The following is a 14,590-nucleotide window of genomic DNA, read 5'->3' as shown; positions in this document are numbered from 1 at the left end:
TAGACTGAGTATTCAGCATAATCTGTGGCACTCAAAGACTTCATCATGCAACTCAAGGACTGAAGTTCATCCTAGCAGATAAAGCCAGGAATTTAGAGTGAACCCGCTCCCATTCCCCCCACCCCTTCTATTTCCAACTATCATGAACTTGCTGTTTGACCTTCGTCATGTCTCTTCACCTCTTTTGCAAGCCCGTTTTCCCAGGTGTGTAATAGGAATACTAATACTGTTCTGCCTTGCATGATATTTTAAGCTTATTGTTTGTGCTGCATTTTGAACACGCAAAGCACTGTATAAGTGCTAAGTATTATTGCAGTTATTACCTTCCTCACAGGGAGGTTATGAAGCTTTGTAATTAATGTTTGTAAAACAATCCTCGATCATCAGATGAAATGTGTTAGAGAAGTGCAAAGGATTAAAATGCTTCATAATCTGATCTGGGCGTAATTGTTCTGTGCAACACTTAATTTAATTAAAAAAAAAAAGAAAAACAAATTGAGAACAGTGCTAATCAGAAGGCAGAGGAGGTGGGCTGGTTGTAGGTGGGAATGTCCAGCGTTCCACCCGGAATTAATTAAGGCTGATACCATCCATCTCCAAGATTGTGCAATGCTCTTTCTTGCTCCAGGCAATCAATGTGCATTCACCCTGAAGCTGATTTGGGGTAACTAGAATTTGTAAGTGCCCCAGAAAGAATCATGCTGCAATTAAGAATACGAAACAAGGCAGAAGAAGCACAGCTCTGAGCATCACACCCCATTAAACAGCAAATATTGCCTGTGGAATTCAAGTCAGGGAGCTGGGGTGGCAGAAGCCATATGTCAGAGTGGAAGAGAGCTCCCAGTACTTACAGAGCTGTAAGACCCGGAGATCTCAGAGCCTGCTATGCTGCCTTTATTGTGACCTGGTCGCACCCTGGACCTGGGACAGCAAAAGGGCAGCAAAGAAACCTTATTCACACTACAGTGCAAAAGTGGAATCTCTTCTGTGGCATGAAACGATCTGTCTTCCAGTTCAACAGCTGCTAGCATTTTAGCTTCATATAATACATGAAGCCAACCTTATAAAGATATGTATTTACATATGCTATCCACTGAGACTGCTGCCTCTCATACGGACCCTTACTTTCACATTGCTTCCTTGCGCTCCTCATCTCTCCGTTTCCACCTGCTGCCTCTTCCTTTAAATGAAATGGTAAATATTTTGTGCCAAGAACCAAATTTTTCTCTTTAGCACGGTGGGGTTCTGGGATCCCATGACTGGAGCTCCTAGCCTGCAGTACAAAATGCCCCCCACCATTATACACACACACACATATCAGCTAAGGGTATCTGCTGAGTGGCTCAGAGAACTGCAATTGAGCAAAAGCCATTTCATTTGTAGGTCATCCTCCAAGCCAGCCCCAAGTCAGGTCAGCTGGCTGCCTCAAAGGATTGTGTACAAAGTTGGTCATCCCAAGGTCCACAGTTCAAAAGCAGGCTAGACCAACAGCCAGCAATGGTTGCTATTTGATAGCTAGTATATACAAAGTGATTTAGCAGGCCTAGTATCTGTGTGCTTGTAACTGGATTATCACTATCATTTCTGTGTGGACAGCTGTAGTAGAGAGGCCAGAGGCTGAATGAGCCATAGAGAATAGATATCCCAGCTAGGTCGAAAAGTGAGACAGAGAAAAAGAAACCTCCTTCAGCCTGCTCCCTGATAGCAGGGTTGAAAGGGGTCAGGGAATAATTAAAGTGCTACTGAATTGAAAGACCCAACACCGCAGCATGAATCTCCCTCTGCCATTCCCAGCCTAACTTTCCTCTAGCTCCCACCCATGTGGACATAGAAACAGTTACATAGCAAAGCTAGCAGCTTTCACATGGCATGGAGAGAGAGGGGCCTTTGGAGATCTTCCTGGAGAATAACTCTCACCAGAGAAGGGAAATCACACGCAATTTCATTAGCTGCTCGAGTACCAGCTGCCTCCCCAGTATAGCAGATGCTGCAAGGCTGAGTGGCCCCACTATACACACTATACAAAACAGCCCTCTGGACGCTCCGTTCTGCAATTCATTTCCCATCTCAAATGTCCCCCCCTGCAGTGGGTGGAAGGAAATGTGTGCGCTGTTGCCTGTCTGGCTCTGGACTGTCTCCAACACAGCCCCAAGTCCAGAGGCCATCAAAAGGATGAACTGGTGCCAGTTTGTGAATGATTAGTAATCAGAATTTTTCTTTAGTTACATTTGGTCACTTGGTTCCTTGTGCTGCCAATTCTTTTTAGCTAGACACCAAGGAGATAAAAATCAATGATGCTGTTGTAGGGGTATGTGTGTGTGTCCATGCATGCACATGTGCATGTGTGCATGTGTTCATGATCAAATGGTTTAACTGTTGAAACTCTGAAGTGTTAAAGAGGCAGTTCAGAGAAGCAGGCACCACAGACAGACATACACATTAGTCCTAGGATGGCCACCCAGGCTATGTCCCTAGAGGTTAATGCAAGACTACAACAGGTCCTCAGTGATTTGTCTGCTCTGGTTTTAAAGTGCCCCAGCCCTTCTCTGGGGAAACAGTTCCCTGGCCTCATAGCAACAGGACGCTATCACCTGCTATTCAGATTAAATTACCCTCCTAGCTTGGGGCAGAACTGGAGTAGAAAACTAAGGCCAAGGGTTTCCATCATGTACAAGGTTCATTGTCTCTAGGGGTACTGTTTCTTCACCTGTCCCTGATGGAGGCCTTCAGGCATTATTGTAATAGGCATGTAACAGTTGCTTCAGCTTCATGGGGCTGAATAATGGCCAGAGACACAATCAAAATACTGCACTGAAGAGGACAGACACTTGAGGAGTCCACCAGGGGCCATGAAAAGCTTAAGTGAGTGCCCTTCTTAACGTAACAGGCTCCAGCTAGTACTTATTCCTCACTCATAAGAGACATCTCCTCCTGCACAAGCTTATTTTAAATTCATGAGAAATACAAAGGCTACTTGACACTAGCAGTATCCTGCTGCTTTGCCATCCAGTCCTCAACCCAGATTAGATGATCAAACTGAGGCTGGGACCAGAGCCCTTGTCTTCTGCACCATTAAGACGTGAATCCCCCTTGTTGGGATGAACTTTTCCTTGGAGGATGCTCTGATAGTCGCTGTTACATGAGATTGATAAGGTCAAAGGATTAGCTTTGCCAGCTGCTCCGCAGAGAAGTACTGCAGGGAGAATTGGATGCATATATGCAGTGATGGAGCCATTAGGCAGAATCATGCTTGAACACCCCCTCCCCAATTCACAGATCATAATTTCCAACTGTCACACCTGCTGTGCTCCCCTTCCCGATGCAACCTTTATCTCACTCCTTCTTTGCAGCCTGCAGCTCGTTTCCCCAAGTGGTACTCATACTGCTGAAGTACCTTTGCTGACTCCCCTTTTCCAGCTGCACCTTCGTGGATCTTGTTACTCTTATCAGAATCCCCCAGGGTTTCTGGTGTGTGTTTGTGGAAAGGGCAGAAAATACAGCACATTCTGCGCTTCTCCCATCACAGAGTTTAGAAGCCAAGCAGCTCAACCTGGTTTCTCTTAATGCCTACAGCATTTCTCATGCTGAAAGGGCCTTCCCATTACACAGAGCGATCACTTCAGGCAGTGAAATGCGGCTTCCTCTGGGGTGGAATACAGCTGGCTAATGGTGCACAGCAGCATTATCCAGTTGTTTAAGATTAAAAGGGAAGAAGCAGGCTGAATTGATTGGAAGGTGCAGAGGGAATTAAGGAAGCAGAATGTAATTACCCAAGTTGGAATTTGGCCAGAACTCTTGCAAAAAGTGCCACTGGATCTTAATGACCAGTTCTCCTCAGGAACTCAGTTTTGTCTCTCATCAAAAAGACAACAGGCCAAATTCTATTCTGTGCTGCCCCAGAGGATGCTCCTAACAGCATCCCTGAAACAGGTGAAGGGATGATGGATTTATGGCAATATAACCAAAACCAATAAAACTAAAACTTATCATTGTGTAATCAGGTAAATAAAGGACTAGGTCAGAATGTATACAGATATGCAGGACTCACATTAAAGTTGCACTGGCCGCCTTAATTCTACTACATCCTAAACTTGGGAAGATTGTTCTTGCAACCTTAAAATATGCCTTTAACTGGGGTTTGGTTTATTTTTGCAATATTTCTTTACATTCCATAGGGTGGAAGGGAATTTAATCAAATAGATGCCTATCAACTACACCCAACTGACTCTCACACTGTTCTCATAATCACTTTGCTCCAGAGGCCCTATAGAAAGCATCAGTAGGAGGGTGCTGGCTTTTGACCAGGCTTCCGGAGACTTCTCTTGCTCTGTATGGCTCCGTGTCTATGTCTCACAGCCTCCTGGAGGGTAGCCTGTCCAGTCCTGGTTCCCTGTTAACACGATGGGTGCATCTCCATGAGTGCGCACGTGCGGTTTGCAGCACTGCTAACCTGTCTAAGGTGCTACAAACCGCACATGCACATGTTTGGTGCACTACTAAATTAGCAGCATGGAGGGTTTTTTTGACACTGGGACATCCTGGTGTCAAAAACCCTGTGGCAGAAAAAAAGCAAGGCAGCACACATGGCTGCAGCTTGCACCCCTCCGGCTGGTATCCAGGCTCTGTGTGCCCAGACCGCTGCCATTGCAGCCCTGGGAGGCCCCCAAGACCCCAAAGCTGCTGGGGTCAGCCCAGGCGCTAGCCCCAGCCTCCCGTACCCCACCCAGGGCAATCTGCCATGTCCCAGAACGTGCATGCAGGGATGTGCCTGGGGACATGCAAATATGTGCCGCTGCTATTTGTCCTGGGGAAATGCATTTTCCCGCCTGTGGGCATGTGCCCAATGTGTCCAAATAGTATAATCCCACAGGGTTGTCCAGTTGCACTCTGGGTCCTCTCCTTCATTCCCACTCAGTCTTATTCTGGGTAAACTCAAAAGGCTGGCTTGATTATGATGACTTCTAGGGCTACTGGGTGACAGACTGGGCAGAATTTTATTTCACCAAAATACAGCTTGCAACTGACTGTGAGTTACCTGATTAAACTGTAGGACCAATACTATTACCACCTCTGAGCATGTAAGTGCTCCCATTATAGGGCTATAGACATGTCTCTGCATCTCTAAAGAGTGTTCCTATTTCTATAATGGAGGCATTTAATGCACCCAAAGGGGGTAATAAAATCACTCTTATGCTTTAGTCAGGTAACTCAGAGCTGGTCATCCACTAGGTGAAACCGAATTCTGCCCCCTGTGTCTGCCTTTTCACCTATGTCCCCATGTATTAAGACCTTCAGTGCTGGACTGTGGCATATGTCCACCCCAATGCAGCTTTGAACATAATTACTTTTCATTTTGTTGAACAGCAAGGTTTGATCAGATTTGTGCACATGTCCACAGTTGGGGGAGGAAGAAGACAGTAGTGTGATTGCATGCAGGGGCCATGACTATGCCACTGGTATGCCCAATAGGAACTATACTGTGTGCACACATGAGAAAGCTGCAAAGATGAGGGAGGACACATGTTACATGCACATTCAGGTTGGACAGGTGCATGTGCATGAGGTTGCGTAGGTTTACAACACAATGTAAGAGCATGCATGGGAATGCATATGCAGTAGACAGGCATGTATAAGGGCTGCACACTATTTGCAGGAGCTAGGCATACACACAGAGAGACTTTTATGTGAAAGTACAGTGTGCACATTCAGGCACATGCAGATTTATGCAGACATCTGTTCTGTGTGCATGTAACTGCATATGCAGGGTGCGTATGAATGGAGAGACAGGAAGAGCCAGAAATGCGGTGGTGACAGAGCATTTAGCAAAGAGAAGAGAGCGTGCTTGAGCCCCTCCGTATAGCAGAGGGTGGGATCTCAGGCGAACAGGGAAGTGAGACTGAACTGAAATGAGGCCAGGTTCCTGGAAACACCAGTCTACTGAGCTTTCTAGGGAGCAAGGCAGCCTGGGGAGGGAATGACTGCATATCCAGAAAATCTCTGCCAATCAATACAAGGAGAAGCAGGAGGGCTGTTTTCACAGCTTGGGTACAAAGAGTTTTGTTAAGCTCCTCCTTCTTATTTGCAGTTCCCATTTGCAGGCTTTCCTTCTCCTTCAAAGAGCTTCGCCTGTAGGATGGTCTCTTCTAGTTATAATCCCTACTAACAGATACATAGCTCAGTCCAAAGCTTGGTCTGACAAAGTCAGCAGCACTTGCCAGGCAGAAAATTCCTATAATGTCCCATGTGTTGTGCCCCCTCACCCCAAGACCCAACAGATCAGCACAATACAGCGCACAAGAGGCTGACGGGCAAAAGAGAACAGTCCAAAGCCTGCCCACTAGCTTCCCCCAGCAAAAGATAGCACAACTGCCTCCCCCCTCTTCTTTCTGCCAAGTCCTTCATCATAGACAGGTTTGCTAAAATGACTGGGTTTGCAACATGTTCCAGGAGAGAACATGGAGACAGCATAGAGAGGCTTCTGCTCCATCCAAGAACACACTTGCCATCACCTGCAGCAATACACTCAAACATGTCACAAACTACACTGACCATTTCCTTTCACATTTCTGTGTGAACATGGCCAGGTGCCATGTGCCCCAGTGATGGACACACTGCAAGCAGCCAGTCTGATGTATCCAGACCCCTTCACGACTGACCCCTTCATGACTGACCACTTGCACTTTCCCATTAGGAAACAGGTCAGACATCTCACTTCACCTGCTTTCAACTTTGGACACTTCTGGCTGCTCTCAGCTTAAGGAATAGAGATCAGACCTTCTTCACAAACCACAGGCCAAGAAAGGGAGAGCTTTGATGTAGATTGGGCCACAGGTCTGAGGGAAGGAGCCTTACAGCCAGACCTAAAGATACAGGCCTGTTATTTTACCCAGATACAAATCTATGAATGGTTTCACTGTCTGTCCAAGCATCTGCCTGAGGACAGGAGCTCTCCACTGCACCAGTCCAGATGGAGTGGGGGACAGCCTGCAGCTCACCCCACCTTACTGCTAAAGACAGCCCTAGATACAGGACCCAAAAAGCACTGTTATCATGGATTTGGCTAGGCAGGCTACCCCAAGGCTCCTTGCCTCTGCTGATTTCTAGCTTTTACATGATTTGTCAGTACCCATTTGGAGACAACCTGCTGCTCTTGCTTCATGTCCAAACAGCCCAGGGGCTTCTGGGGCACAGAAGTTAGTGAGACAGGAAAGGCTGGGTGGAGGTATCCCTTACAGTAAGTAACACAGCCATGCCTCTACCCTCTCATGTAGACTGACTGTGTGGACCAGCATGTATAGAACAAAATGGAGCCATCTCTGGCTCAATGCCCTCTTTTGTAGCAGATGCAGAATTCCTGAAGCTTGGGTCACCTGTGCTGGTGTTTTCCTTAAGCGGAAAGCCTGGCACCACAATGAACAGATGTGGAGATAGAGTGAGTTATCAGTGTAATAAAAGCATTAGATTCCATCCTCCTGGGCTCCTGTGACTTTGAACCTTTCCTGGTACTTTGCAGGCCATAAGAAGAAATCAAGTCAATCTGATCAGAACAGATCCAATAAAAAATAATCCCTGGGTTTCAATGCAGCAAGGTACTTATGCACGAGGAACTTTAAGCATGCACTTAGCCACACTGAATCACTGGGACTGCCCACATGCTTAACGTTACATCTGCTTTGAAGTGCCTTGGTAAACAACAACCCAGAGAAGCTTGTGGTTGGGAGATTCCCTCCTTTCATAAGAAATTTATATCTTGGAAAGGAAGAAACAATAAGAAAAAGTCACTGACTTATTTGGTACAATTTTTTGGTTTTGCTCTAGTTGATAATATTGTTGCTCTGCTTTTGCAATACAAAACAGGTGGGGAGAGGGAACCAAAGGCCTTGTAGTAGAACGTGAGGATCTCTTCCACCAGTAAACCTGCTGAATATACCAAAGATAGCAATTTGTTGTTATCCAAAGGCCAAAGGATATGAATTAAATAATGACTAGACCACGGAGATGCAGTCAGCGAAGCAGGGAAATCACCCTACACTTGACTACAGTTTGCTTTCAGAGCTTAATCCAAGGTCTCAGAACACATGGCTGAGTGAAAGAGAAAGATTTTCCTAGTTCACTCTAGACTAGATGAAGTCTACCAAGAGAGAACTAAGAAAGAATCTGGCATTGACTTCGGAAAGAGCCTTCCTATGGGTATTCTGTCCCTAGTACATATGGATCCAACTCTGCCCTCAGTTACAGAATCGTAACTTTCACTAAAGTCAATGGGAATTACACCTCTTTAATAGAGGGTAGAATTGATTTTATGGTCTCCAGTGTCTGGCCCCGCAGGATTTCCAGCCCATATAACTTGAGATAAAGATCTGACCTATACAAAGCTAATGGAGTGTTTGAGATTCCCGTAACACTTCCTACAGAGCAAACTTTGGAAATGGCCATAGCTCAATGCTAGTGAAACCTTCTGCTAAAAAATTACAAGCTGGCAATTATGCAGACTGGGAGTTTTCCATCTCCTCCTAATTCCAACCAGGCCAGAGACAGAGGTGTAACAACAGGCAGGTGCCCAGGGCATCAGCAACTTCCATTTATCGCTGCCATCATGATCACCATTATGCAAGTGCATCAGCAGCCTATTTTTTCCACCTCTCAACCCCTCCCCAGGTTGGGGCCTGCGGCAGCTGCCTCAGTTGCCATGTCCAAGTTATGCCACTGGCCAGAGATGTTGCCAAAACAGCTAACTTGGGAACATTCTGGTGTTTTCAGCGTGCTCCTGCTCAAAGGCAAAACCAGTGAGACAAATGGGACACACACACCCACCCACCAGCTATGCAAAGGGTTTTTCAGTCAACCTCCCTTCACCCTCAGGAGAGTCAGGCTCAAGCGGGGGTTCAGCCATCTCTTTTATTCAGAAAGCTTTGCTTGTCACAAGGTAAAGCAACAGTATATTTAAAGAGATACTCGTACCAGAGGCAAAATGAGAAACACAGCTGGAGCAACTATCACTCGCTGTGACGGGACTTGAGGAGTTTAGTCAGCACAGTGTTGGTGCCCATGTCGTGTCTGACATAAGTGAGAAAGGTCAAAGTTATATATCTCACTAGCAAGTCTTTGCACCTTTATATAAGCAGCCCCTGGTACCTGGGGAGACTGCCTGTCCCTGTGCTTCTCCCCCCTTTGGAGTAGCTTATACAGATCAAAGAGAGTGATACTATTGCTAGATATAATAAGGTGTCTTTTTCTTGCCAGCCAACAGGGCCCACACCTGGCCCAAGCAGGCTGGGTAGTTAGCTGGGTAGCTAACATCCAGTTCTTGCAGCAGCAGCTGGACTCTCAGGCTCTGCTGACAATCATACCTGGAACTAGAGCCCCGGTGAGGAGAGAGAGCAGCAAACAGGTTGGAGCAGCAGAACAATCAGCTGCAAGAAGCCCAGTCACCTCTATGGCAACGTAGCCTCTGGAGCAAAAAGCTGCCCAAGAATTTGAGAGATGAATTAAGGGCATTTGAGCAAGATTCTGCATGTAATTCATGTCCCGCTTACAGGACTCAGCTTCTGCTCCCCCCTCCCTGGAGAGCACTGAGTGAATGTTATTGCATTCAATTCAGCGTCCTTTCTCTGCTGACTAACAGTAACTCAATATCACTGGGCCCTGCGGACCCGCGTGATGCATTGTTCTCACTGCGCAGAGATTACATTGTTTAGTGGACATGTTAGCCAGAAACAGCATAATTTTATTAGCTGTCAGCAACCATGATGGCAGCCGGTCAGGAACTGAAGAAGAGGCCGTTTCAGAGAGCATCTACTGACTTACAGTGTGTCTCTCTGTGGAAGGGCATTTGGGGATGCCCAAGAGGAAAGAGACATCTCTTAGGAGGCTTAGGTAATAGAGAAGAACTGGGGCACAGACAGATTAAGGGATCTGCCCAAGGCACAGATGGAGCTGGTGTCAATTCAGTCTCCCAATCTGCTCCTGAAGGTGGTGCCAGCTGTTAAAGCTAAAGGGTGGAGAGAGTCTCTAGTGGCCTGACCCTCCAATTCACAATCCAGTAGCTCAGACACGTGTTCAGCAGCCTTCCTCAGATGGAATCAGTATGCAGAGCCTCTTCTCCTACAAAGGATCCAGCTTGCCTTACCACTGCATGGCATGTGTCCCCCAGGTAACACACAACCCCCAACAGCTGACACAGCAAAATACTCAGAGATCCCCACAAGGAAGACACTTACAAGTGCAAGGCATTAGTTGCCACCTCTAGCTGCCCTGCTGGAGGATGGACAGACAAGGCCCAGTGGAATAACATGAAGGAGGAGAGAAAGAGAGAGATGAGCAGGTAATAACAGAGATGGAGACAGAAAGCACAGGCCCTTCTGGGGACTAGCAATGCAGTCAGCACTGCCTAGTCATATTCTGAGCACCCTTCTGGCACACTGTAAAATAACACCTACAGGCAGAGTCTTTCAGAAGCGGTGCAGCACCCACAGGCCCCTGTCTGTTCCTCTCTCTGCTAAAGTGGGTTCCCTCTTCCAGCAGTTGGCTGCCCAGTATTTTTGCCACATCCTCAGCCTCCCCCTGGAGACCTAGCTGCACTCCCAGTTGGCTCTGCCCTCTGTCCCTCACTGGGCAGGCTGCAGGATGCAACAGGAAGAGACAATTTCACCCTCCATCTGAAGAAGCACTCATACAGATGGGAGAGTCAGTTTTGAGGGGAGGGAGTTGAGAAACTCCGCAAACCATCACAGCATGTCAGCGGTAAAAGCCCAACCAACTTGGACCCTGGAAACCATCTGCCAAAAAACAAAAATTCTGTGTCTCTAGGTCAGGAGAGGACAATTATTTGGGCTTGAGGACCACTTAAAGAATTTCAGTGAGTTGTTGAGGACCAGGAGGAAGCAGGGGCAGGGGAGTGCTGAAGCAGCCCAGCATGGCAGAGGGGGTGGGTACAGTCCAGTGCTGAGGGGGCTGGGGGGGAGGGGCAATGGTCCTATCCGGCCCCAGGCTGGAGCACCAGATGGAGTGAGTGGGCAGGGTCACCATGCAGAATGGCCCAGGACCCCAGCGGGCAGGGCACATTCCACTAGGTGGATGGGATGTGGCCACAGGCAGGTGGGGAGCAGTGTCCAGGAGAGGGATGGATGGACAAGTGGAGGCCAGAGCAGGGTTAGGATCGTGGGCCTGGGGCACAGTTGCAATCTGCTCTCCACATGTCCCTGTGAGGGATGCCAGTTCCATAGGCAGGGGCGGGCTGCTGCCCATGGCACTGGTACCCATCACAGGGACATGTGGGGAGTGGATCACAACTCTGCCCCAGCCCTGCACTGTCACCACCCCACAACCCTGGCCCCGGCTCCCACTTGCCTGCCCATCCTTCTTATAGATGCCACTTCCCACCCACCTGTAGCCCCATCCCATCCACCCGGCAGAGCAAACCTTGCCCACTGGGGTCCTGGTCTGGTCTCCATGGAGACCCCTCCCACCCTCTCCATCTGGCACCCCCAGCAGTGGGTGTGGGGCAGCCTGGCAGCAGCAGCCAGGCAAAGAGCCCAGCCACCACCCCCCTACTGTACTCCCAGGAGCAATGGGACTGGACACATACACCATAGCCCAGGCTACCCCTGGCACCTAGGCTGGGTGGGGACAAGGAACTCACCGGTGCTCGGATACATTCCACTGGGCCAGATCCAGCCTGCGGGCCATATTTTGCCTATCCCTGCTCTAAGTCCACCATATACACAGCCATTCCCATTATCCTGCCACACAGCCCAGACACCAACTTAAATCACTGCAATGACAAGAGCTTTCAGACCACTAAGTATGCAACTAGCAATAAACCCATGCTTGTGGCCTGGCCCACAGCCTTCAGAAGGAGGGAAGCCTGAGCCTCTCACACTATCACATTAACAGTGACCCTCCAAACACCACCTCCCTTCTCACACAATGAAATATGCGTAGGCTGTTTCATGGTCTGTCTCACAAATCATTTCACTCACCATGGAAAGGCTTCCACATCTGGGGAAGAGCACAGCAGCCGCTTAATAGTGCACCACAACACCAGACAATACTTTATGAAGACAGAAGGTGGAAATATTTATGATAATCCTGTTCTCAAGATGAAACTCCTCCATTACCCAGGAAAAATTCAAATAAAACACAGGCTCCCTGCTCTCCCTGCACAATACAGTGATCCATCTCCACTGTGGAGTGATCCCAGGTGATAGTAAACCAGGACTATCAATCAAGAGATATTCAGGTTTTCTATAGCATTTTTTTCTATTCTAAGAGTCCACAAGTGCTATACTAAGTTGTGAGTCGGACACCAGCAGCAGCAGTACAAGGAAAGGGGTGCAACAGAGACAAAAAGAAACTGCCACCTTTCCTAAAGAAAGCAGAGCAGTACCTTGGAGATTTCTTCACCACACCAGTGGGTATATGGATAAGTCAGCCGTTACTGGAAGGGAGAGAACCTGCTGCTTTATGCATGCACTGCAGCATGGACAAGAGAGCCCTTAGTACGCTGCCTTGGCTGAATACCCCTCCAGCCCAGGGAGAATCTCGCAGTTGCAGTTAACCAGGATTGTTCTCAAGCTCGGTGCTCCTGGTGCTCCTATATAGCCTCAGAGCTCAGCAAGACAATGTAGAAATGCAGCACTGTTTGTAGCCCACAGAGGCTACGGGGGAGAGAGTAAAAGCCCAGCAGCTAGAATGGAAAAGCCTGAGAACAAAGTGCCCTGAAGTCTGCACAGCGGTAGCAGCAGTGGTAATAGCGCTGTTCCAATTCCTATACAAAAGATGTCAATTACCAAATGGCCAGGAAAGGCCGTTTTCAAAGCATCTGCAAGAAAATGTTTGCCCTGAGATGACAACTCTAACCTGGCATTTCATGGGTTGAGCATACTGATGTGCACTACCACACTGGAGAGCTGGGGAGGGTACACTTGCTATAAAACAGTAGAGTCACCTCATTGTTGTGCTATTCAGTTAATCTTTCGGAACAACCTAACTCTTCCCATGGACAGCATCCCTGAGAACTGGCTAGTCCTCAAAATATAATCAATGGTTACCAAAATCATGACGACTAGAAGGGTTTCTAGTCTTTGGCAAGCAGCACCAGTCTGGAACTCTAAAGTCCCGTGGCGAACCTTGCACACAGACTCCCAGCACTGTCTGACTCCTCACTGATGCTAGGTGCCAAACCCAACATTAAAGACAAAAGTCACTGGGAGATGGTAGTATTCTGTCCCTAGTACATATGGATCCAACTCTGCCCTCAGTTACAGAATTGTAACTTTCACTGAAATCAGTGGGAATTACACCTCTTTAATAGAGGGCAGAATTGATTTTATGGTCTCCAGTGTCTGGCCCCGCAGGATTTCCAGCCCATATAACTTGCAGGGACGGGAAATTATTTTGGGCAGAGGGCTGCTTACTGAGTTTTGGCAAGCCACCACGGGCCACATGACAGGCAGCCAGAGGCAGATAAATATTAATTTTTGAAAATTTTTAAGGGCCCCGCGGGATGGATAGAATGGTCTGGCAGGCCACATCTGGCCTCCAGGCCACATTTTGCCCATCCCTGTGGTACAGCTTTGCTCTGGCAAAAGACATGGAAGCACATTTAGGAATATAGGCCTAGGTGGGTCCTCCTGCCTCACAGAGTCTGTTCCCTTGTACTGAAGGCATCAGGGTCACATCAGTCCTTTCCGCAAAGATGAGCACCTGGAATGGCTCCCTGCAAGGAAGTGAGGATCCCGTCAGAGAGGAAGAGTGTGGGGAGCAAGCAGCTGCACAGCTGCTTAAGGAAAAGGATTGTCTACACTTAACTAGTGGTAGGAGAAAGGATCAAAAGGACAGAGAGAGATCTGACATGGGGAGAGGGCAGAGCTGACATTAGAAGGAAGGCCAGAAGTCAGTGGCATTAGACCAGATCGTGAGAATCTGTCTCAGCATCCTTTGGATTAAGCTCTTTGCAAACTTGGCGATTCTTTCCAAATGACTCCCAGAACCAAGCCATGTCTGTCCTGCAAACACAATAGAAGCTATTAGGCCTGTGTGAAGCAGCTAGTATTCGCTTTGGATTCGGATTCAGCCGATTCGGGGGACAGTGATTCGATTCGCTGATTCAAATCATTGTCCCAAATCAATTCAGCTGAATCTAATTTGGAGATTTGGCTGCTGCTGAATATCTGAATCAGCCAGGCCCATCCCCCACCCGCTATCCCAGCCAAGCAATGGCTGCCCCGCTTGTCCCAGCTCCCAGCACTTGGGCGGGGGGGGGAGGAAGCGCCGAATCAGTGTGTGCTGCTGGGTGGGGAGGACAATCCCTGCTGCCCCCCAGTGCCCCACACTACATGGGGGGCTCTGCCATAAGCCCCCAGACCCTCCCTGCCTGTTCTCCCAGCCCCCCCAGCTCCGGCTCTTTAAGTAAAAAAAAACCCGAGAAAACCCCTGCCGATCCCTGCTGCCCCCCACCACATGGGGGGCTCTACACAAGCCCCCTGAAGCCCTGAGGCCACTGCAGGAGCCGGTGAGTCCCAGGTTTTTCTTTTTTCTTTTTTTCCAAAAATGGCTGGAGCTGGCCCAGGTGGGGCACCCATGGGGG

At 48.3% G+C, this 14,590-nt stretch overlaps 1 protein-coding gene across 4 annotated transcripts in view; it reads right to left on the bottom strand.

The window, feature by feature from the left end:
- MDGA1 (MAM domain containing glycosylphosphatidylinositol anchor 1) overlaps positions 1 to 14,590 on the bottom strand; it is a 383,343-nt gene that overhangs the window by 322,427 nt on the left and 46,326 nt on the right. The gene's annotated exons all lie outside the window — the stretch shown is intronic.

The sequence above is a fragment of the Gavialis gangeticus genome, unplaced genomic scaffold, assembly GCF_001723915.1.
Source record: "Gavialis gangeticus isolate Ggan-Ray unplaced genomic scaffold, GavGan_comp1, whole genome shotgun sequence".
In the NCBI taxonomy this organism is placed as follows: Eukaryota; Metazoa; Chordata; order Crocodylia; family Gavialidae; genus Gavialis; species Gavialis gangeticus.
Note: the sequence above shows the minus strand (reverse complement) of the source record. Positions and strands in the feature narration are given on the sequence as shown.